At 42.6% G+C, this 26,134-nt stretch overlaps 1 long non-coding RNA gene across 3 annotated transcripts in view; it reads right to left on the bottom strand.

The window, feature by feature from the left end:
• Positions 1–247: 247 nt before the first annotated feature.
• The window catches only part of LOC139370131 (uncharacterized), a 40,350-nt gene continuing 14,463 nt past the window's right edge, over positions 248–26,134 (bottom strand). For all 3 annotated transcript variants that reach the window (XR_011627107.1, XR_011627102.1, XR_011627106.1), the window contains 3 exons: positions 6,991–7,011; positions 6,716–6,796; positions 248–6,163 (listed from right to left, as the gene is read on the bottom strand). This is a non-coding gene — a long non-coding RNA (uncharacterized lncRNA). The remainder of the gene's footprint in view (positions 6,164–6,715; positions 6,797–6,990; positions 7,012–26,134) is intronic.

The raw sequence follows: 26,134 nt of genomic DNA, 5'->3' as shown, positions 1-26,134 counted from the left end.
CGCTCCACCCGCCCTACACCCTGCCGTTTGCGCGTGCGCACACACACACACACACACACACACACACACACACACACTACAAAACAGCACGGCAGACCAGTCCTCCACCATCTTAGTACATACCGATTATCATTTTGATTTTTGTTTTTTTTCTTCTATCTCTGTCTTTTTCATACTTCCTCTTTCCCTCCCTCTCTCTGTCCCACCACCTTCTCCACCGTGCGACCAGCGTTGGGCTTTTCCCATTTGTGGCAGATTACTATAACACTATTGTAAAACAACTTCCTGCCTCTTTTGGCTCTGGTTCCAAATAACGGCAAAGGCTGGGCTCACACGCTTGAACTTTTTCCCCCCTCTCTGTCCCGAAGTATCAGGAGCTCTAAATAGGAAAGAAAGAAAAGGGGAAAACGGTCAAATCTCTGCACGTCTCTTGTTCTGGACTTATTTTGATGCCTTATGTCTTTAATGCCAGATGAAAAGTATAGCAGGGGATTGCATGCCTAGCAGAGAAAAAGGTGGGGGAAACTATTATTTTGCTTCTTTTACTGTGTGTAGCTTTCTGTTGGGTTTGTGGATGACATTGTGCTGTTAGGTTAGCTCAGACGGGACGAGCCAACATGGCTGCTCCTGTTTTGGGCTCTCATCTCATCTGCAGAGTGGGTCTTTGAGGAGCACTTTCCTAACGCCACCACCCGTTCGTTCCTCGCTGGCTCCCTCGCTAGAACTGCACGGCAACAGACGACCGGTTCCTCCGCCCGCTTACTCCGAGGACTCTCCCCTCTCCTCTCCGCCTCGCTTCACAACAAGGTTCAATAAGACACAGGTGGCTACATTCAATGGACCTGCCGCTAGCAGGGACAAAAAAAACACTCTTTGTGTTTACTTACTGAAGAAATGGTCTAGCTGAGTTAGGGCGTTATTAGCAGTCTTTAAAGTCTTCTTTTTAAAAACGAGATACACTGGGTTGGATGTGTCTGCCTGAGCTACAGTAGATCCCTAGAACCCCATCCAAAGCAGTGTAGCCTCACGTCACACCTCGCCATGTGTTTTAGCCAATTGAAAAACCAACGTCTTTGGTTTCAAGCATATACATTGACACATACAGTCTGTGGCTACGGTAGATGTATATTAAGATTGTGTATTTGATTGTATGCCCTGTTCAGGTTCTGTAGAGGATGTAGGAGAGAAATGGACATGTAACTATGAATCTGTTTGAGATGTGCTTGGTTTGGAACTGTCTGCAGTTATCATTTAGCTTAGCGTGCACTTAAGAGTTTGCAACGAGTTCACTTGAGGATAGGGTTTTGGTTTTGGGTGGCCTGCCAATTTTCTACCACTGTGTGCCTCTACCTCGCTCCCCTCTTCTCTACTTGGGTTGCATTTGTCTGTAATTAATCACATGCCGTTTTATTTCATCTATACCTTGTGTTTTACATGTGTAAATGACCCCAACCATGTTTTCTTTAAACACTTTTCAAATAATAAATGAAGGAATGTGAACATGGCAGGTTTTCATGGAGTTATTTTTCAACTAAGATATTTTTTAAGGAACGCAATCGTGCACAGGTGTGCATAAGAACTTTGGCAAACAATGCGGCTATTAAGGAAATGATGTTCTAGTACAACAGAAAAAAAGCTTGGAGGAAGAACAGGGAGGTAAATGTAACTATTCCGTCTGTGGTATTTGAGGGGATTGTTGAACCGTATTGTTAATAAATATGACATGCTATGCATCTTACTCAGTATTAACTTTAGAGAATATCAACTTGAGATTAAAATGGTTGATGAAGGGAATATCAAACCTGTAAGTCGAAGCTATGTTCCTGATTATGCTTTGCTATGCTACAAATCCACACAGTGAGAGGAGGGTGAAGGAGAACATGATCCCGAGTAGAACACTAACTAACGTGTCTGTTATTGTGGCTTGGCAATCAACGCGAGAATACAGATTCAGTCCCTCAGTCCCATCCAAGGAAATGTTCAACAAAATGGCGGAGCCGCCATGTCATTTGCAGGCTTCATACAGAATTGTAAAGCATTGTGATACATTCAAAACATAACTTTGCTTGATAAAATGTATTCAAATACTACACATTTGCAAAAAGCTAACCATAGCAACTCCAGGAAAAATCATCAAACATTTTGTCTCTGTCTAGTCTTTTAACTCTTAGTTGACAAGCTGGTTATATACATTTGTAATGAAGTATTTGGAATACAAACTCATAATTCAACATAAAATGTTAAAGGTCCAATGCAGTAATTTTTTATCTTAATATCAAATTATTTCTGGGTAACAATTAAGTACCTTACTGTGATTGTTTTCAATTAAAATAGTCAAAAAAAGAAATAGCAAAGGTAAATTTCTCAAGCAAGAATTTTGCTAGGACTGCCTGGGAGTGGTCTGAGTAGGCGAGCTTTTTGGAAATGTCTTTCTTATTGGTCTATTAACTAATTTACCACATGGTGATGTCACCATGGAGGGCCAAAATACCATCCCACCAAAACAGGATGACATTTCAAGCGGCCTTTTCAAACAGCTTTTACACTAAAGGGCATTATCATAATTTTCACAATTTCACAGTATTATTCCAACCTCATTGTGTTGAAATATATACATATAAAACACTGGGAAATCTTGTTTTTGACTGCACTGGGCCTTTAAGCACAATCAATATGAGAACTGCTTTGTGGTCTTGGGTAATTTCAATCCATCACAAAACAATGAAAATAATATCCAATAACTGCATATGAAGATCCTGTACAGATAACTGCATTCGACAGATTTTAACCGAGTAGTATTTCACTAGTATATATGGTAAAAAGCTCTTGCAATATTTTTTCTAACTGGCCCGACAGAAGTAGAACTTTAGATAGTACGCGTGTTTGATCTTATCATGATCAGCAAACTAACGTGTAAGAAATCACATGTTATTTTGCCGTAAAATGAATTCCCGATTGTGCCAAATCTAGTCCGTTGGATTCCATAATCGAGATCTCACTTCGAACCTTTCTCTTGAGTATGGGTAATTGTCAAGTGCACACTGCTGAACACACAGGAAATAACATTTCAAATGAAAGTGTCGGCCAAGGGAAGTTCAAACTAAATGCAGTAAAGAATCTATGAAAAAGTTAGAATCATGGCATTCTCTGATTTATCTCATTGAAATGTTTTTTTTTTTCTCTCTCACTCGTAAACTTTTTATGCTCCATCATTTTATACATAAGAGGAGTCACAGAGTAACAGTCACTGTACACCCATTTCTTCAAAACTGTCACACTTAACACTTGATATTCCATGTAGGTCACATGAGGGGAGTCAAGAAATAATTAGGAGCCCGTTTGTTTTTCTTTAGTGTCTAGAAACACAGGAAAAAGAAAGGAAAGGAAGGCTGAGGAATATGAAATTGCAGTGGGCAGTAACTCCCCATAGACAGACATGATCTACACTCCTTTACCCATTAGTCACCAACAGGAGTAAAAACCCAGATTTCTGACTGTGCAGGATCAGGAACCGCAATGCCTCAGGATACCAGACGCACACAGTGACACATAACACAGAAACAATTGATATTTTAAAGGAAGCCATTTAGGAGGAGAACACCAAACCACAATGCCGGCTGGCCCTACGTACGCAGGGATGAAAGACTTGGTCTCCCTCTCTAGGAACAGGGGCCCGAGTGAGTCTATGAGGTGGTCTTGCTCCAGCCTCGCACGTGTCTAAACAACTTCTCTATTACACCAGAGACCTCTGAGGGCACTCCCCATAGAGCAGGGAACAAAGGCCATGACCCTGGGGTCAAAAGCGTTACACGGGAGGCCAGGCAGACCCATTGAGGGCCTAGTGCTGTTTGCTTTAAGAAGGTAAAGATTACTAACACATTAACTAATGCCGATTAGGGGGTTATCCCCTGAGGGACGTCACTCACAGGGTCTACACATCACATGTTATTAACACCCCATGACCTCTGACCTCTGGCCTGTCACTTCAGGCAGCAGAGTGTGACCGCCACTCTCCCTTTCTGTCTATGTGTTTGGATAACACACAAAACGGACACACTAGAAGAGAGTGGAAGGGGTGGGTGCAACATTGCCTGGAAAAAATGAGCAATACGTGTTCTTCTCTATACAAACTTGAAAAAACAATCACTGCAATTACTGAGTATCAATTCTGAATTACAAATAGTTGTAATCATTTTTTTTGTAGTATTGCCATGAGAATTAAAATATGGGAAACTTTTGAACTTGAAATCGGGCATGTCCTTTCAAAAGTATTTATGATTAGCTAATGTGTGTCTGTGTGTGACGTGTCATTTCACAATCTTCATGAATCATTATACCCTATACAACAATAGATTCAATAGAAGTAGTCCCTCAAAATGACCGGCCGTATTACTGCGCTGCAAGTGTTCCACAGCACATAAAATGGGGGCATTTAGATAAAGTTCTGATCACAAAATGGTGGACAGAAGACTTCCAGTGTTGATACCCTGGATAGAACTACCACGATATGATACACTCCTTCAACAGCCCATGCTTTTTTTTTTCACACATTCTGTCTTCAATTAACACGTATGTATTGAGTGGGTGACAAATGAATTGTGTCTATGTGCACAAGTGAAAGTTGACTTAACCCTATATGTCCTGACAGAGTAAACCGACATATTAATTACAGATGTACAAGATACTAGACTGGGTCTCAGGGATGGCTAATTCTAAAGATCCCTTCCATCTTCACTGAATTAACTAAATCTAATTTTAGTTTTTTTTTTGTTGCAATTTGCTTGTAGGAATATCATCTCTAAGGCCTCTCTAAAGCTGGATGAATTGGTGCCTCTCAAAAGGCTGATTTGAGGACCTTTTTTACTGAATAATATGTTTGTTTTCTATGATTTTGTTTTGCTTTCATGTATTGATATGAATATTGATGTGTATTCATGTGTATTGATGTGTATACAGGGCTCATCTGTAAAATAGACTTTGGTCTCAGCATTACTCTCTGTCAAAATGAAGGCTTAAATAAAAATGATTGAAACTAAATGGACATTGTTTCATTTCATTGGGTGTCCTTACTATGCAATCACTCATAATGTCATGATAACATTTTCTGCTGAAAAACAAATACAAAATGTGAATATTATGGGTCTGAGTAAAATATGGTGATGGTGATGTTTAAAAATTAGACGGCTATGTGCTTTACATGTTTACACTTGAATATTATACAACGTTAAAGAAAAGTGCAATTGTGAAATATTTCCCTTCACCGACACCCCTGAAGTGTAACTTTAAAAAATATATATTTTCACAACTAATTCAATGACTTCTGGATTTCTTTTAATTTTTTTTTTTTACAAACGAGGCATGAAGAACACTGTTACTAAATCATTTGATTTTGTATCACTAACATGAATGTGGTATTATCATTTTGGGTTAACTGTTAGTCACATGTATTTTTGTATTTTTTAAACGGGTTCACAGTCCACACTAACATTATGAAAGTTTAGTATCCATATATTTGAATTGAAAAGGAGTGATAATGTCTTTCTAATGACAATACAATTTCGAATACATTTATAATGAAGGGCCAGAGGTAATTGGAAAAAATATCAATACAGTAATAATAAAATATGTTGTACTGACTCAATATCAAAATGCGTCACTTTTTACCACAAATAGCTTAGATTTACTATATGATTAATACGGAATGAAAACATAATTGTACATATATTGATTAGATAGTAATTGATATCACAAAATAGGAGTGAATATCAATCGGGTAAGAAGAAATTACTCCTAACTTAAATTGGGCTATACAAAATAAACGGTTTAAATTTGCCAAGCACATGAACAATTCAAATCCGCTTCATCATTGTGTAATAATAACACATTGTGGTTTATATATATTTTTTTAAAGCTAAATTGTAAGTCATTATTTATTTGCCAGTCAACAAAAAGGCTGATAATATTCCCATGATTGGAATTGCAAAAAGGATGAGAACAAATTATTTACACTTATTATATTGAACAGGGATTTTGAAAAACATTTTCAAAATGGCATATTTTCCAATAAAACATTTATTCAAAGGAAAGGAGCTCCTTGTGCATCCTTCAGGCAAAGTAGGACTCATCTATTTTCATGCCAACCTGTTTCACATTTCCAATGCGCCTGCAAAGCAACGAGTAACACTCCTTTTTATTAAAATACAATATGTACAAGTACAAATAATCATTGGATTTGTGAAAATGAACTGCACAGTATCATTCGATATGGTAAGCAAGGCTGCAAATTATACGTATTCACTTACTACTGCAAAATGTATTAACATTTTATCAAAAACATTTAACACTTTAACATCTACATCTTTATATCTGAATTTATTGATCTGTGAAATTCCAGCAAACCAATATGCTGGCAGTCATTAAGAAATGAGCTATGTGATAATCAAACCATGTATTGATGCTTTCTTTAGACAGAGATGCTTTTCATAAACTTGAAGTTTCCAATGAAAGGTCAAGGTCAAGGTATTTTGGAATAAAGTACAAGATTCAAGATTCATGAAGATTCATGATTCAATTTGAGCTTATAAATTGCTTTCATGCATAGAGTACTTCAGAGTTCAGTCATTCAAATACTTTCAACTATTTTACCATTGGTTTGCAGGGGAATATTCCAGATAAGTTATTTTTTGTTACATCTATAGCATATGTAAGTACTTACACTATTACACAAATAAATGATTGTCCTTTTATCATCCAACTTCCGTTGCATTTGGCTGGTTCTCGCTGTGTTTAGTCACCTCTGTACGCAAAAACTTTCATCAAAAGCTAATAGGGAGGGACTCTAATACATAACTTCACAACTTACATACATGTTATGTGAAATGAAACATAATAAACACACAAATAAACAGTGACCCGAATGTACAGTATATGGCCTTCAACATGTAAGAGCAAAGACAAATAGATATGATATTCCATCAGAGCTAAACTCACCTTGCTGTGCCTCACCGGATTCTGAGAAGACAATGAAAGAGAAAGGGAGAAAGAGGGAGAGAGGGAGGGAGGGAGGGAGAGAGAGAGAGAGAGAGAGAGAGAGAGAGATTCTGCTTGAGAGCTTGCAAAACAAAATGGATCCCATCCGATATCAGATCTCAAAATGGACAACCTTCAGAAGCGGGAAACACCCAGGTTGTAGGGACGACTCCTTATGCGTTTTGTCCAGAAGAGATAAAGCTTTTGTCAAAATTGATTTTTCGTAGCAGGTTAGGAGAACTTACGCAGCAGGTCGGGAGAATTAACATAGCAGGTTAGGAGAATTAGGTTAAGGTTAGGAAAGGGGTTAGCTAAAATGACAAAAGCTGTATACCATCTAGACATGACCCTCCTCATGGCCCTTCGGGAAGCCGATATTGTGTGGACAGTACAGTCTAAGTATAGCAACAACACCACTATAGCAAAGGTCAGAGCTCCTCAACATAAAAACGGCTATAACATATCAGGGGGTAGGTTCAAAGTGAATTTATCTTGACCTTGAGCAGAAAGGTTGACAGGAAATTCAAATTGAAAAATGACCTATGCAGCCTTTTCTAAATGATGTTGCATGTTAAATTCTACAGTATTACACTGAAATGGATAGACATGAGTAAGGTTTTCACAATGAAGATTACATTGTTATTTTATCTGATTAAACGCTAATGATTTAAGCTCATATGATTTGAAATATGCCTTTTGAATAACATCAAGGGACCATTATATTGGGCCTTGTTGCCCATTCTCAGCTAAATCGAAACATTTATCAGTGATCATCGTTGACATGACGCAACAACACACATAAAAATGCATTATTCAAAGACAATGCACACTCTTACAAAGAAAAATCAACTAACCTTAACTTACGGTAAAATACATCGATTCGAAGAACAAACACCAACAGAAAAGCAAAACGAGAAATTCTCCTGATCTGTTGAAGCATAACAATAAAAAGTAAATTCTCCTTTCCCTCCATGTTTGACCACCACTTCAACCAGCCGATATGTGTCTGGAACCATGGTCTCCTTTCCCTCCATGCTTGACCACCACTACAACCAGCCGATATGTGTCTGGAACCATGGTCTCCTTTCCCTCCATGCTTGACCACCACTACAACCAGCCGATATGTGTCTGGAACCATGGACTCCTTTCCCTCCATGCTTGACCACCACTACAACCAGCCGATATGTGTCTGGAACCATGGTCTCCTTTCCCTCCATGCTTGACCACCACTACAACCAGCCGATATGTGTCTGGAACCATGGTCTCCTTTCCCTCCATGCTTGACCACCACTACAACCAGCCGGTATGTGTCTGGAACCATGGACTCCTTTCCCTCCATGCTTGACCACCACTACAACCAGCCGATATGTGTCTGGAACCATGGTCTCCTTTCCCTCCATGCTTGACCACCACTACAACCAGCCGATATGTGTCTGGAACCATGGTCTCCTTTCCCTCCATGCTTGACCACCACTACAACCAGCCGGTATGTGTCTGGAACCATGGTCTCCTTTCCCTCCATGCTTGACCACCACTACAACCAGCCGATATGTGTCTGGAACCATGGTCTCCTTTCCCTCCATGCTTGACCACCACTACAACCAGCCGGTATGTGTCTGGAACCATGGTCTCCTTTCCCTCCATGCTTGACCACCACTACAACCAGCCGGTATGTGTCTGGAACCATGTTCTCCTTTCCCTCCATGCTTGACCACCACTACAACCAGCCGGTATGTGTCTGGAACCATGGTCTCCTTTCCCTCCATGCTTGACCACCACTACAACCAGCCGGTATGTGTCTGGAACCATGGTCTCGTTTCCCTCCATGCTTGACCACCACTACAACCAGTCGGTATGTGTCTGGAACCATGGTCTCCTTTCCCTCCATGCTTGACCACCACTACAACCAGCCGGTATGTGTCTGGAACCATGGTCTCCTTTCCCTCCATGCTTGACCACCACTACAACCAGCCGGTATGTGTCTGGAACCATGGTCTCCTACATCCCTGAGCTCCCCCTCTGAGGAGAGGTCTGCTAGCTGCTAGTACACCCTTCACACAGGCTACAGCCTGGGCCACTCGCTTTCATTATTCCCCTGTGCCAAGCTAAGAGCGGGCGAGCCTGGCATTAGAATGGTGCTGTGGGGGAAATTCTGCCCGCCACTACCGAGAACAAGGACCACTCTTTGCCATGTCACAGCACCTTTGCCGGGCATATGGACAGGGCCGAGAGGACTCCGAGAGGATTTCCCGGCAACCAGCCGAACCTTAGGCGCCCAATGGCTGCTACTAGCACTCTCTCTCCCGCTTCTTTACACACTCTCCATGTGCTTTTTCTCTATTTCAGTCACACACACACACACTCCCTGTTTGCTGTCTCTGCTTCACAACACACATCTCTTAACACACATACACTCTGCATGCTCTTTCTCCATATCTTAACACACAGACTGTGCTTCCTGTCTACTTAGAACACTAACCAAACCTAAATCGCTCACTGTCTGGCAGATACATTGCCACTGTCTTAATCTGACGTGGCTTTATTATATGGGGGGGGGGGGGGGTGGAACTAAGACTGTGGAACTAACACAGTGGCACTAACACAGCATATGAAACTGTGTCGCAGCAGCAGGTCCAGTTAAGAGGTGCCGTTGCTGTTTCATTAATGTTTCTGTCAGCTGCTGGTCTAACAGTAGTCGCGATGCCACTGTGGCAGTGGGATGAATCACAGCAGTAACACTCCTCCAGTGTTAACAACACCTCCAGAATGAGCTCATTTCATTGAGGAGAAAATCACAGTTGAAATGGATCAGAATGAATTTGACATTTCATTTCTGTACCAGGCAAACACAGTAGATCCCGAAATGACTGTTGCAGGGCGGGTGCACAGACTTTTTGGGGGAGGCATGTGCTCAAACAAGAGGGCACACCCAAAAAAGTTCCCGCAACCGCTGTCACAGACTTGTTGAGCAATTATTACTTTCAATAGGTTCAATACACTGAGTGTACAAAACATTAGGAACAACCTTCCTAATACTGAGCCTCAATTCGTCAGGGCATGGACCCTACAAGGTGTCTGAAGCATTCCACATGTTGATTCCAATGCTTCCCACAGTTGTGTCAAGTTGGCTGGATGTCCTTTGGGTGGTGGACCATTCTTGATACACACGGGACACTGTTGAGGGTGAAAAACCCAGCAGCGTTGCAGTTCTTGGCCTGGCACCTATTACCCTACCCTGTTCAAATCCACTTCAATGTTTTGTCTTGCCCATTCAACCAGTGAATGTAGCCTACCATTCCTATTTCCAACTTAACTCCATTTGTTGCCACTATCATGTATTCTACCTGGCTGAACCTTTGATGAGGTCACTTCAGGTATGCAGCTGCTGCTCTACACTATCCCTAACTATAAACTGGGTGGTTTGAGCCCTGAATTCTGATTGGCAGAAAGCCATGGTATATCAGACCGTATACCACGGGTATGACAAAACATGAATTTTTACTGCTCCAATTACGTTTGTAACCAGTTTATAATAGCAATAATGCTCCTCGGGGGTTTGTGATATATGGCCAATATACCACGGCTAAGGGCTGCATCCAGGCACTCCGTGTTGCGTCGTGCGTAAGAACAGCCCTTAGCCGTGCTTAAATAAGCCACTAATGAGAGAAAATTGTGAGAAATGCTCTAGCCAAACAGACATCACCTGAGCGCAAAGTCTGTTTGTTGTTGACCACTGTCAAACGAGAGACCTTGTTTTTTTTACCTTTATTTAACTAGGCAAGTCAGTAAAGAACAAATTCTTATTTTCAATGATGGCCTAGGAAGAGTGGGTTAACTGCTTGTTCAGGGGCAGAACGACAGATTTGTAACTTGACAGCTCGGGGATATGAACTTGCAACCTTTTGGTTACTAGTCCAACGCTCCAACCACTAGGCTACCCTGCCGCCCTAAAAGCTGACCGTGTTTTTATATACTTTTGTTTTATGTTGGATCCTGCGGCTCTGTTGGGCATAGTTGCTGTGAGCGCTGCTTTCTGTCCCGGGATCCCTCCAGATTCCGCAGAGGGGGAGAAACACGGAAGCCCAGCTAGCCTAGCTGGCTCGGCGGTCTCAAATGGAGGTCGCTATTGAACATTTTCAATCTTTACTAACGACATGCCACTGGCTTTGAGTAAGGCCGGTGTGTCTGTGTATGCGGATGACTCAACACTATATACGTCAGCGACCACAGGGACTGAAATGACTGCAACACTTAACAAAGAACTGCAGTTAGTATCAGAGTGGGCAGCAAGGAATAAGTTAGTCATAAATATTTCCAAAACTAAAAGCATTGTATTTGGGACAAATCATTCACTAAACCTTAAACCTCAACTAAATCATGTAATGAATAATGTGGAAATTGAGCAAGTTGAGGTGACTAAACCGCTTGGAGTAACCCTGGATTGTAAGCTGTCATGGTCAAAACATATTGATACACCAGTAGCTAAGATGGGGAGAAGTCTGTCCATAATAAAGCGCTACCCTGCCTTCTTAACAACACTATCAACAAGGCAGGTCCTACAGGCCCTGGTTTTGTCGCACCTGGACTACTGTTCAGTCGTGTGGTCAGGAGCCACAAAGAGCAACTTGGGAAAATTGCAGTTGGCTCAGAACAGGGCAGCCCGGCTGGCCCTTAAAAGTACACTGTGAGCTAACATTAACGACATGCATGTCAATCTCTCATGGTTCAAAGTGGAAGAGAGATTGATTTCCTCATTACTTGTTTTTGTAAGAGGTGTTGATAAGCTGAAGTTACCGAGCTGTCTGTTTAAAATACTAGCACACAGCTCAGACACCCATGCACATGTGTGTGTGTGTGTGGGGGCGAGTTATACCACCACCCAAAAGGGCACTTTGGAGTCTGGAAGGGAAAGGGGCATGTGCTCTGCAAAGGTAGAGCCCTATCTGTGCACATGCCTGTATCTGTGCTCTGCAAAGGTAGAGCCCTATCTGTGCACATGCCTGTATCTGTGCTCTGCAAAGGTAGAGCCCTATCTGTGCACATGCCTGTATCTGTGCTCTGCAAAGGTAGAGCCCTATCTGTGCACATGCCTGTATCTGTGCTCTGCAAAGGTAGAGCCCTATCTGTGCACATGCCTGTATCTGTGCTCTGCAAAGGTAGAGCCCTATCTGTGCACATGCCTGTATCTGTGCTCTGCAAAGGTAGAGCCCTATCTGTGCACATGCCTGTATCTGTGCTCTGCAAAGGTAGAGCCCTATCTGTGCACATGCCTGTATCTGTGCTCTGCAAAGGTAGAGCCCTATCTGTGCACATGCCTGTATCTGTGCTCTGCAAAGGTAGAGCCCTATCTGTGCACATGCCTGTATCTGTGCTCTGCAAAGGTAGAGCCCTATCTGTGCACATGCCTGTATCTGTGCTCTGCAAAGGTAGAGCCCTATCTGTGCACATGCCTGTATCTGTGCTCTGCAAAGGTAGAGCCCTATCTGTGCACATGCCTGTATCTGTGCTCTGCAAAGGTAGAGCCCTATCTGTGCACATGCCTGTATCTGTGCTCTGCAAAGGTAGAGCCCTATCTGTGCACATGCCTGTATCTGTGCTCTGCAAAGGTAGAGCCCTATCTTTTTTTCTTGTGAAATAATATAATGGTCAATTAGAAAAGAGCATAACATTCAGCATCACGGTTCAGCGGTGTACAATTTCTGTGCGGCGATCTGCATGGGTGTAAGTTACCAACATAAAAAAAAAAACATCAATTTAAACTAAACAGCAAAAAACATTTGAAGTCTCCATACCATATTTTACAGTATCGTCCCAAAAACTCTTAAGATAAACACGTCTGTAATTTTCAATCCCTGTAATTTGTCTCACACTATAAATTAACCCACTAGACATACACCCAGTGTGAACTAAACCACTCATACCCCGGCAGACCTGTCTGTCTGTATGTCTGCCATCTGTCTGTCTGTCTATCTGACTGTCTGTGACGGAAAGGAGATGACTCCTTGGTGTGGGTAGAAGTGTGGACAGGCTATCCCAGTCGGCTACATGGCAGCCCCTGACCTCTCACACCACACAGGGGTCAGGGAGGGGACATGGCACTGTTTGTACGGAAAACAGTTCCACTCCTGCATGGCACAGCTCCGGCACCAGCTGTGCAGTGACAGAAAGATGGGCTGGAGGAGCGTTCCAAAATCCACACTTATTTGGACAGAAAGCGAAGGCATCAGTGCAGTGTTTCGGAGGAACTGCTGAGGAGAGCATTTTTATGGCCCATGCACTTAACAGTGTGCGTGTGTCCCCACGGTCTCCTTACTTACACTCTCTACCCCTCCCCAACTGACTCTGACTCTTCCCCAACGGAATATCTATCTGTCATCATTCACTGCCAAAATGGCAGATATCCATTGGATTCAATTCTTGAGAAATCCAGCTCATTGGACTCAGGAAACTGCAGGAAAGCACCTTTGCTGAATGGCCATGTTTACATCAAGTATAGGACCAAATGAAATATGCAGTATTACATACAGTGCCTTGCGAAAGTATTCGGCCCCCTTGAACTTTGCGACCTTTTACCACATTTCAGGCTTCAAACATAAAGATATAAAACTGTATTTTTTTGTGAAGAATCAACAACAAGTGGGACACAATCATGAAGTGGAACGACATTTATTGGATATTTCTAACTTTTTTAACAAATCAAAAACTGAAAAATTGGGCGTGCAAAATTATTCAGCCCCTTTACTTTCAGTGCAGCAAACTCTCTCCAGAAGTTCAGTGAGGATCTCTGAATGATCCAATGTTGACCTAAATGACTAATGATGATAAATACAATCCACCTGTGTGTAATCAAGTCTCCGTATAAATGCACCTGCACTGTGATAGTCTCAGAGGTCCGTTAAAAGCGCAGAGAGCATCATGAAGAACAAGGAACACACCAGGCAGGTCCGAGATACTGTTGTGAAGAAGTTTAAAGCCGGATTTGGATACAAAAAGATTTTCCAAGCTTTAAACATCCCAAGGAGCACTGTGCAAGCGATAATATTGAAATGGAAGGAGTATCAGACCACTGCACATCTACCAAGACCTGGCCGTCCCTCTAAACTTTCAGCTCATACAAGGAGAAGACTGATCAGAGATGCAGCCAAGAGGCCCATGATCACTCTGGATGAACTGCAGAGATCTACAGCTGAGGTGGGAGACTCTGTCCATAGGACAACAATCAGTCGTATATTGCACAAATCTGGCCTTTATGGAAGAGTGGCAAGAAGAAAGCCATTTCTTAAAGATATCCATAAAAAGTGTTGTTTAAAGTTTGCCACAAGCCACCTGGGAGACACACCAAACATGTGGAAGAAGGTGCTCTGGTCAGATGAAACCAAAATTGAACTTTTTGGCAACAATGCAAAACGTTATGTTTGGCGTAAAAGCAACACAGCTGAACACACCATCCCCACGGTCAAACATGGTGGTGGCAGCATCATGGTTTGGGCCTGCTTTTCTTCAGCAGGGACAGGGAAGATGGTTAAAATTGATGGGAAGATGGATGGAGCCAAATACAGGACCATTCTGGAAGAAAACCTGATGGAGTCTGCAAAAGACCTGAGACTGGGACGGAGATTTGTCTTCCAACAAGACAATGATCCAAAACATAAAGCAAAATCTACAATGGAATGGTTCAAAAATAAACATATCCAGGTGTTAGAATGGCCAAGTCAAAGTCCAGACCTGAATCCAATTGAGAATCTGTGGAAAGAACTGAAAACTGCTGTTCACAAATGCTCTCCATCCAACCTCACTGAGCTCGAGCTGTTTTGCAAGGAGGAAAGGGAAAAAATTTCAGTCTCTCGATGTGCAAAACTGATAGAGACATACCCCAAGCGACTTACAGCTGTAATCGCAGCAAAAGGTGGCGCTACAAAGTATTAACTTAAGGGGGCTGAATAATTTTGCACGCCCAATTTTTCAGTTTTTGATTTGTTAAAAAAGTTTGAAATATCCAATAAATGTCGTTCCACTTCATAATTGTGTCCCACTTGTTGTTGATTCTTCACAAAAAAATACAGTTTTATATCTTTATGTTTGAAGCCTGAAATGTGGCAAAAGGTCGCAAAGTTCAAGGGGGCCGAATACTTTCGCAAGGCACTGTACATTCAATGTTTTTAAAGCAGGTGCCGGAGATCAAAACATATACGCTCAGTAAAATGTAAAGAGAGACTCCAATGCTCCAATGTACTTTGACGATTTGAATCCTTAGGTCTTTATCAGGTCAGATCCGCGTCGAGACCTGTTCAATAAAGCACATTGGAGCATAGAGTGCAGACGGCAGAGGCTCATAGTGGCACTAACTCTCTTCCTTTCTGACAGGCTCATACCAATTTGCTGTTTCTTCAGCTCTCACAACTACAGGACAGGAGGGTGAAAAGATAGACGGCTCCACAACGACAGTGTGAAAACCAGCAGCTCTCAGACAGTCTGCAATCCCAAGTGTGCCTTTTGCCACAGTAATGGGGGTGATAACTGGGCATGGTACCAAACACTAATGCCCATTCAGTTCACTTAAATGTCAGAGACGGGAGAGGAGGAGAGACAAAAACTAGAGCGCATTCATATTTCAGGACAGCAGATGCTGTAGTTCACTGTGACTTACTGTGAGTGCTGCACACAACAAGGGCCAAGGAGAGACAGAGAGAGTGTGAGATATAGAGAGATAAACTGAGAGATAGGGAGAGTGAGAGAGCAAGAGAGAAAGAGGGGGGAGCGAGAGAGCAAAACTTGAAATGTACATAGCGAGAAATTGAGACTTGACTAGCATCTCGAAAATAAAAACTTGAAAATCACTTAACAGTAATAAGGGAGGTATAGCTCACTTATGCATCTCTTTATTTTTTAAAAAGTGAGTGTTTAATCATTTCTGCTGCAGACGTAACTCTGGCAGGGAGGGAGTGGGGTTGGGGGGCTGGGGACGATTGGGGGTGGAGTTGGTTGACGGAGAGAGAGATTGGTATTTTTTTCCAGGGGGTGAAAGGCGGACGGTCATGTGTGCAGAGCCCATGACAAAAGGCTCTTTTATGTGCAGCGTATGCAGATAGAGGAGGCTCCTTTGTGTACAGATGGAGATCCCATGCCTGAGTCTGCCCGCGGCAAAGGGAGGGAGGAGGAGAAAGGGAGTGAGAGAGGGAGGGGTGGGTCTGGCATCGAGTGCCATCATGTGCCGGCCAGGGGTAGGAAGGGAACGAGGTGGTGTAGTAAAGATGACCTGGGTTACCCTGTCCTCATGCCCCAGCCAAGTTCAGATAATGAGGAATAACTGGGGTTAATAGCTAAAGGCAGTGTTATATTTGAGACCACCTAAAGCAAGACCGATTCAAGACCAAGACCAGAGTGAATTGCATTATTCAGACATTTGGAACCACAAAAATACATAATCATAACACTTAAAACTATATAAATATACATACACAAATAAGACTCATAAATATCAAAAGAAGTAACTAAGACAAATATAAACAAATTGTAGTATATAAATACAAATAAAAGATATAATCAAATTATTACACTATTACCCTATTGCTAACAACAAACACACAAATAAAACTAAATTGCACAAATCCTACTTCACACAAATACACAAATAGAATAACACAGTTATAAAGAAGAGAACCTGATTATTACTTCAAACAAGAAACACAAACACTAATTGCATTAGTTCTGTACAAAGTTAGAGGTGCACTATTTGATAGATTCCCCCGCTCCCCCTACCTCGGGCTTCCAGTGGGGAGATCTGAGGTCAACCTACCTCCGCCCCCTCCCCATATTGTACTTCTGAGTGGGAGATCTTCCCAGGCAGTAGCCTGCCTAGCTCACAAACAAGAATCAGGGCGCCCACTCTGACAAGGTTAATTGACCCACAGTCCTACACAGTGAAATTATATCACTGATGTGACGTGAAAATGAGCAATAGAAAACCGATCGCGCAAATGTCACCATTTGGAATATACAGTGGGGCAAAAAAGTATTTAGTCAGCCACCAATTGTGCAAGTTCTCCCACTTAAAAATATGAGAGAGGCCTGCATGACAGACAAAATGGGGGAAAAATTCCAGAAAATCACATTGTAGGATTTTTTAATGAATTTATTTGCATATTATGGTGGAAAATAAGTATTTGGTCAATAACAAAAGTTTATCTCAATACTTTGTTATATACCCTTTGTTGGCAATGACAGAGGTCAAACGTTTTCTGTAAGTCTTCACAAGGTTTTCACACACTGTTGCTGGTATTTTGGCCCATTCCTCCATGCAGATCTCCTCTAGAGCAGTGATGCTTTGGGGCTGTTGATGGGCAACACGGACTTTCAACTCCCTCCAAAGATTTTCTATGTGGTTGAGATCTGGAGACTGGCTAGGCCACTCCAGGACCTTGAAATGCTTCTTACGAAGCCACTCCTTCGTTGCCCGGGCGGTGTGTTTGGGCACATTGTCATGCTGAAAGACCCAGCCATGTTTCATCTTCAATGCCCTTGCTGATGGAAGGAGGTTTTCACTCAAAATCTCACGATACATGGCCCCATTCATTCTTTCCTTTACACGGATCAGTCGTCCTGGTCCCTTTGCAGAAAAACAGCCCCAAAGCATGATGTTTACACCCCCATGCTTCACAGTAGGTGTGGTGTTCTTTGGATGCAACTCAGCATTCTTTGTCCTCCAAACACGACGGGTTGAGTTTTTACCAAAAAGGTATATTTTGGTTTCATCTGACCATATGACATTCTCCCAATATTCTTCTGGATCATCCAAATGCTCTCTAGCAAACTTCAGACGGGCCTGGACATGTACTGGCTTAAGCAGGGGGACACGTCTGGCACTGCAGGATTTGAGTCCCTGGTGGCGTAGTGTGTTACTGATGGTAGGCTTTGTTACTTTGGTCCCAGCTCTCTGCAGGTCATTCACTAGGTCCCCCCGTGTGGTTCTGGGATTTTTGCTCATCGTTCTTGTGATCATTTTGACCCCACGGGGTGAGATCTTGCGTGGAGCCCCAGTTCGAGGGAGATTATCAGTGGTCTTGTATGTCTTCCATTTCCTAATAATTGCTCCCACAGTTGATTTCTTCAAACCAAGCTGCTTACCTATTGCAGATTCAGTCTTCCCAGCCTGGTGCATGTCTACAATTTTGTTTCTGGTGTCCTTTGACAGCTCTTTGGTCTTGGCCATAGTGGAGTTTGGAGTGTGACTGTTTGAGGTTGTGGACAGGTGTCTTTTATACTGATAACAAGTTCAAACAGGTGCCATTAATACAGGTAACGAGTGGAGGACAGAGTAGCCTCTTAAAGAAGAAGTTACAGGTCTGTGAGAGCCAGAAATCTTGCTTGTTTGTAGGTGACCAAATACTTATTTTCCACCATAATTTGCAAATAAATTCATAAAAAATCCTACAATGTGATTTTCTGGATTTTTTTTCTCTCATTTTGTCTGTCATAGTTGAAGTGTAGCTATGATGAAAATTACAGGCCTCTCATCTTTTTAAGTGGGAGAACTTGCACAATTGGTGGCTGACTAAATACGTTTTTGCCCCACTGTAAGTGCTGACAACAAACTGGCTCCCTATTTAAAAAGAACATGGAGAACAAGCTATGAAGGAAAAATACCTATGATGAAAATTATAGGCCTCTCTCATCTTTTTAAGTGGGAGACCTTACACAATTGGTGGCTGACTAAATACTTTTTTGCCCCACTGTATATTTCAATGACTGATCAAAACTTGTTTTCTCATGGCTCTCTCTTGTTCGTCTGCAGCAGACATATGGTGAGTAATATGTTTGGAACATCAAATCGCAATAAAATCACAGTATTGTATCGCAATACACATAATCGTGAGAATCGAGAGGACCCTGGTAATTCCCAGCCCTAGCTCCCACTGTCACACTGTCTGCTGAGAAGACGTCACATTGTCCTTGTCAGCATCATCCACCAACTGATGAACACACACACACACGCACACACTGACGACGAACACGCCGCACAGTACAGCACAGTGCTGGAGACAGACACACCCCTATCCTGTCAACACACCATGTGAAACAGAGCACACTGCACTGCAGCAGACAGAAGAAGTACAACACACCAGCACACCCAAACAAACATATCAACCCTTGTGTATGAGGTTCCGGCCACGCTCAAAAAAGTTATCCGAGACTGGCATCCCCATGCGCACATGCGACACGCACTTGCACGCACGCACACACACATGCATGCACATGCACTCACACACTAGCAACACACAATAGGGAGCCCATAGAGCTTGGCAAATTAAAGGGATTAGTTGTGTTTGTCTGAGTGCTGTCTTGGTTTGCTGGCCTGGCACCAGCCTCCCTCACCCACCATGTCCAGCCTGTCTGTGGTCTGTCTGTCTGTCTGTCAGCCAACAGGGCAGGAATGGAAGGCTGGCACACCGCACACCTCTCTCTCCACTAACTGATCCCCAGCTGGCACCCTGGATGCCAACAAAAGTATTTCAGACCCTTAGCTCTATATAATCAACAGAGCGAGAGAGAGACAGAGAGAGATGGAAGGAGGAAGAGAGAGAGAGATGGAGAGAAAGGATGGAGGGAGAGAGAGAGTGAAGGAGAGAGAGAGAGAGACAGAGAGAGAGAGGGAAGGAGGGAGAGAGAGACAGAGTGAGAGGGAAGGAGGGAGAGAGAGAGAGATGGAGAGAAAGATGGAGGGAGAAAGAGAGTGAGGGAGGGAGAGAGAGACAGGGAGAGAGGGAAGGAGGGAGAGAGAGAGAGAGAGAGAGAGAGAGGGAAGGAGGGAGAGAGATGGAGAGAAAGATGGAGGGAGAAAGAGAGTGAGGGAGGGAGAGAGAGACAGAGAGAGAGGGAAGGAGGGAGAGAGAGAGAGAGAGAGAGAGAGAGAGAGAGAGAGAGAGAGAGATGGAGAAAAAGATGGAGGGAGAGAGTGAGGGAGGGAAGGAGGGAGAGAGAGAGAGGGGGAAGGAGGGAGAGAGAGAGAGAGAGAGAGAGAGAGAGAGAGAGAGGGAGAGAGAGAGAGAAAGATGGAGGGAGAGAGAGAGTGAGGGAGGGAGAGAAAGATGGAGGGAGAGAGAGGAGAAAAAAACTCTCCTTGGTATGTGTGATTTTTCTAGCCTGCCTCAATTGACCTGTAAACCTTTGTGACAAATGCAAATAGCCCTGACTTGCTCACACAAAATACTGAAGGCTATTCAAATGAGCTTGCGCACACAATAGCAGTCTGCCTAGTCTCAGAACAGGGTGAATATACGGTCTAGGGCTGAATGGCACAATGTGTGAGAGCCAAACGAGGGGACGCTGAAGAGACTCAGAGAGAGAGAGAGAGCCTTACCAGGCTGCCACAGAGGTGCCAGTCTCTATTTTCAGCCTCCTCTCTCTTCTGCTCCCATCATTACACACACAGCCTTTTAATGGACCAGCCACACCTCTATGACAGACAGATGAAGGCCCTTAAGAATGGCGAGACAGAACTATATAGCTACTGGGTAGCAAAACCTGTTGTGGGACTTTCAAAGATTTTAAAATACAAAACTGATTTTAAAATGTAATACTGTGTAGTGAATTGTATGTGGAATCTGAAGATCTGTAGATTGTGTTTAAAATAACGTGTGTTTCATCACAACCTGTGTTGTATGTTCCAACTTCCAGTGTTGATAGGATACATTATTCAATTGAATTAGGACTATTATTACATTATTAATCTTTATTGTGCACATTTGAATAACGTGTGTAACAATTGAATACAATTATGTTACATAGTTTGCTGTTTGTGTATTTTTATACGAACATTAGATTTAAGAACAAATTCAAAATGAATTGTGATTTAAATCTTCCTCCTAGCTACATGCTACATCACTGCCCAATGTAAATTACTCGTGCAAATCTTTCAACTTGTGCATCTTCAGGTATAAAAGTTGTCAGTCCTATGTAACAGCGTGCTACATTGCACCTTCCTATGTAATTTTGATGGGGGAAAGAATGTGTAAAATGTATTTAATTCAATTCGGGCTGTGGTAAAGGCAGAATAGTAAAAATGTCCCCATCAATCATATTCTCCATCAAAAGAAGTAAACCAAAGTTCTACATGTTGTTTCTTCTGGTAAGTACTGTACAGTCCCATGTCTCTCTCCATGCTTCAGGAATGCTTAGGAGCACACTCAGCCTTTAGCCATCTTTCTCTCTTTTTCTCTTTTGTTGCTCCTCTCATTTCCACTCTCAGTTTCAGCCTTAGCAAGAGTTTCAGCTGAAACTTTGCAGGCAATTTGTCTGGCAGCCAAACTTCCCAGCATGCATTGCGCAGGCCTGGCTTTGTCCCTGTGTTAACTGTTAAATTGCTCGACTCGACTCAGCACGTGACAGAACCTTTCTTTTTACCCTCTAATACAGTTCTACAGTACCTACTAGACAGACACGCAATAATCACACAAAATAAAAGTATTTGCTGGCACACATACTGTATCATCACTGTCTGATGAAAACCTAAATTTCTGCCAATTTTTTACATTTATTGAAAGCAGTAACTCATCTCAATGTACTTTCATGACTCTATCTATTTAAAAATCTAAATAGCTTCTGAAATATCATAATTGTATGTTAATTAATGGAAAATACTTTATTTTTCTAAATGTCTGTATTTAATAAATAATACAAATAGTCTACTGAGCCACAGCATATGGTATACTAACAAAATTAGGACATTTTATGATTTTATACTAATACATATGCTCAGAGAAAGAGATTTTGTTTAACAAGTAATAAAATCAAATCTCAAGATAAGGGTCACACTTATGGGCACCCGTGTTTTCAATAGTCTGGCACCCTCCCCTTGCGAGGATAACAACACTGAGCCTTTTTCTGAAATGTTTTCTGAGATTGGAGAACACATTGGGAGGGATCTTAGACCGTTCCTCCACATAGAATCTTTCCATATCTTTTGTCTGCCCTTATGGACTGTCCTCTTCAATTCAAACCACGGTACTTCAATGGGGTTCAAGTCCGGAGACCGAGATGGCTATTGCAAAATGTTGATTTTGATGTAAATTAACCATTTATTTGTGGGCATAGCACAGGTTCCAATCCAAGTGCCAACTCTGTTTATCAAAACCATGGTGGTGCTGTGGTCGGAATAAATTAAAATAGAGCTCTGTGAAAACCCAGGTGTGGAATGTAATTCACAATATTTTACTTTGAAAAGCATCATTGACCTTAATTCAATTAAAACAGTCATGGTCCCCTGGATGTTTTTGTCTAGTTGCGGTGACAAAACTGTACATCTACAAGTAGTTACTGTATTTTTATAGCTAGATTCAGTTGTTAAGGGACAGATGATAATTAGTTGGGACTGAACCTCCCTTGGGATTTGAACTCATAACCTCTGCACTTGACATAATGGAGATGGGCAAGAACACATTTCTGGACTTTGCCGTAAAGATTAAATAAATATAATGAACAAAAATATAAACACAACATGTAAAGTGTTGGTCCCATGTTCAATATTTCATGAGCAGAAATAAAATATCTCAGATATCACCCATTAGCACAAAAAAAATTGTTTATCTCAAATTTTGTGCACAAATTCGTTTACATCCCTGTTAGTGAGCTTATCTCTTTGCCAAGATAATTCATCCACCTGATCAGTGTGGCATATCAAGAAGCTGATTAAAGGGCATGATCATTACACAGGTGTGCTGGGGACAATAAAAGGCCACTCTAGAATTTGCAGTTTTGTCACACAACACAATGCCAAAGATTTCTCACGTTTTGAGGGAGTGTGCAAATACCATGCTGGAGGGTGCTGAGGAGTATTTATGTCTGTAATAAAGCCCTTTTGTGGGGAAAATCTGATTCTGATTGGATGGGCCAGGCTAATGGTTCTCGAATTCATAACCTCTTGGTCGCTAGCAAACTCAAATGTCTAGGTACTGTACAGTGCAGCTACACCACCAGATATGTGAGTGTGAAAAAGATATGGCCACAGACGTATAGGCAATAATGCATTTCTGCATTTTGCTAAAAGCTGCCCAGAATCAAGTAGATAATTGTCATGAAGCTGGTTGAGAGAATGCCAAGAGTATGCAAAGCTGTCATCAAGGCAAAGGGTAGCTACTTTGAAGAAAATATATTTTGATTTGTTTAACATGTTTTGGGTTACTACATTTTTCCATATGTGTTATTTCATAGTTTTCATGTCTTTACTATTATTCTACAATGTAGAAAATAGTCCAACTTGAATGAGTACGTGTGTCCAAACTTTTGACCTGTACTGTACATGTTGGTTCTTTTGCTCAAGAACCCGATGGTCACTCTGACAGAGCTCCAGAGTTCCTCTGTGGAGATGGGAGAACCTTCCAGAAGCACAACCATCTCTGCAACACTCCACCATTCAGGCCTTTATGGTAGAGTGGCCAGATGGAAGTCACTCCTCAGTAAAAAGCACATGACAGCCCGCTTGGAGTTTGCCAAAAGGCACCTAAAGGACTCTGAGACCATGAGAAACAAGATTCTCTGGTCGGATGAAACCAAGATTGAACTCTTCGACCTGAATGTGTCGCATCTAGAGGAAACCTGGCACCATCCCTACGAGGAAGCATGGTAGTGGCAGCATCATGCTGTGGGGATGTTTTCAGTGGCAGAGACTGGGAGACTAGTCAGGATTGAGGGAAAGATGAACGGAGAAAAGTACAAAGAGATCCTTGATGAAAACCTGCTCCAGAGCGCTCAGGACCTCAGACTGGGCGAAGGTTCACCTTCCAACCTGACAACAACCCTAAGCACACAGCCAAGACAACGCAGGAGTGGCTTTGGAACAAGTCTCTGAATGTCCTTGAGTGGCCCAGCCAGAGCCTGGACTGGAACCAGATCAAACATCTCTGGAGAGACCTGAAAATAGCTGTGCTCCCCATGCTCCCCATCCAACCTGACAGAGCTTGAGGGGATCTGCAGAGAAGAACGGGAGAAACTCCCCAAATACAGGTGTGCCAAGCTTGTGGCGTCACACCCAAGAAGACTCGAGGCTGTAATCGCTGCCAAAGGTGCTTCAACAAAGTACCGAGGAAAGGGTCTGAGTACTTATTTAAATGTGATATTTACGTTTTCTTTTTAATAGATTTGCTAACATTTTTAAAACCTGTTTTTGCTTTGTCAGTATGGGGTATTGTGTGCAGATTGATGAGGGGAAAAAACCATTTTAGAATAAGGCTCTATGTAACAAAATGTGGAAAAGGTCAAGGGGTTTGAATACTTTCCGAATGCACTGTATCTCCTAGATATAGGACATACACTTCAGAACAAACTTTCTTAAGATTATTTTCTGGGACTGTTCTGTTCTGGATCTGTTGTTCGACTGAGAGGGCTGTCTCGCTTCTAGTCCTTAGGAAAACTTTGCAGAGCGATGTCAATTTACCAGCCCTACGACCAGGAATACGACTTTCCCGAAGCGGATCCTTTGTCCGAATCACCCAGGGCATTTGAACTGATTCCAGAGGTTGACCCAAAACAACACACCACCAACCACAGTGGCTCGCACACCACCCACCACTTCCGAGTACATTACTCGCTAACGTCCAGTCTCTAGATAACAAGGTAGATGAAATTAGGGCAAGGGTTGCTTTCCAGGGAGACATCAGGGATTGTAAGATACATTGTTTATGGAAACATGGTTTTCTCTGGATATGCTGTCGGAGTCGGTACAGCCATCTGGATTCTTTGTGCGTCGCGCCGACAGGAATAAACATCTCTCCGGGAAGAAGAAGGGCGGGGGTGTATGTTTCATTATTAACGTCTCATGGTGTAATTGTAACAACATACAGGAACTCAAGTCCTTTTGTTCACCTGACCTAGAATTCCTAACAATCAAATGCCGACCGAATTATCTCCCAAGGGAATGCTCCTCGGTTATTGTCACAGCCGTGTATATCCTCCCTCAAGCCGATACCACGACGGCCCTCAAGGAACTTCACTGGACTTTATGCAAACTGGAAACCATATATCCTGAGGCTGCATTTGTTGTAGCTGGGGATTTTAACAAAGCAAATTTGAGAACAAGGCTACCTAAATTTTATCAGCATATTGACTGCAGCACTCACGCTGGTTAAACACTGGACCAATGATACTTCCGCGATGCATACAAGGCCCTCCCCTGGCATCCTTTCGGCAAATCTGACCACGGCTCCAATTTGCTCCTCCCTTCCTATAGGTAGAAACTCAAACAGGATGTACCAGTGCTAAGGGCTATTCAACGCTGGTCTGACCAATCAGAATCCACGCTTCAAGATTGTTCACACGGACTGGGAAATGTTCTGCGTAGGCTCAGAGAATAATATCGAAGCATACGCTGATTCTGTGACTTGAGTTTATAAGGAAGTGTATTGGAGATGTTGTACCTACTGTGACTATTAAAACCTACCCTAACCAGAAACTGTGGATAGATGGCAGCATTTGTACAAAACTGAAAGCGCGAACCATCGCATTTAACCATGAAAAAGGTGACTGAGAATGTGGCCGAACACAAACAGTGTAGTAATTCCCGCCGCAAGACAATCAAACAATCAAAATGTGGAGTGGAGTCGCAATTCTACAGCTCAGACACGAGACGTATGTGGCAGGGTCTACAGACAATCACGGACTACAAAAGGAAAACCAGCCACGTCACGGACACCGACGTCTTGCTTCCAGACAAACTAAACACCTTCTTTGCACGCTTTGAGGATAATACAGTGCCACCGAAGCGGCCCGCTACCAAGGACTGTGGGCTCTCCTTCTCTGTGGCCGACGTGAATAAGACATTTAAACGTGTTAACCCTCGCAAGGCTGCCGGCCCAGATGGCATCCCTAGCCACGTCCTCAGAGCATGTGCAGACCATCTCTCCCTATCCCAGTCTGCTGTCCCCACATGCTTCAAGATCAAATTAAATCAAATCAAATCAAAGTTTATTTGTCACGTGTGCAGAATACTACAGGTGTAGACCTTACACTGAAATGCTTACCTACAGGCTCTAACCAACAGTGGAATTTAAAAAAAAGAAGGTATTAGGTGAACAATAGGTAAGTATAGAAATAAAGACAACAGTACAATGACTGT

Source organism: Oncorhynchus clarkii, chromosome 2 (assembly GCF_045791955.1).
Source record: "Oncorhynchus clarkii lewisi isolate Uvic-CL-2024 chromosome 2, UVic_Ocla_1.0, whole genome shotgun sequence".
Taxonomy (NCBI): Eukaryota; Metazoa; Chordata; class Actinopteri; order Salmoniformes; family Salmonidae; genus Oncorhynchus; species Oncorhynchus clarkii.
The sequence above is the reverse complement of the archived record's forward strand: the minus strand, read 5'-3'. Positions and strand labels throughout refer to the sequence as shown.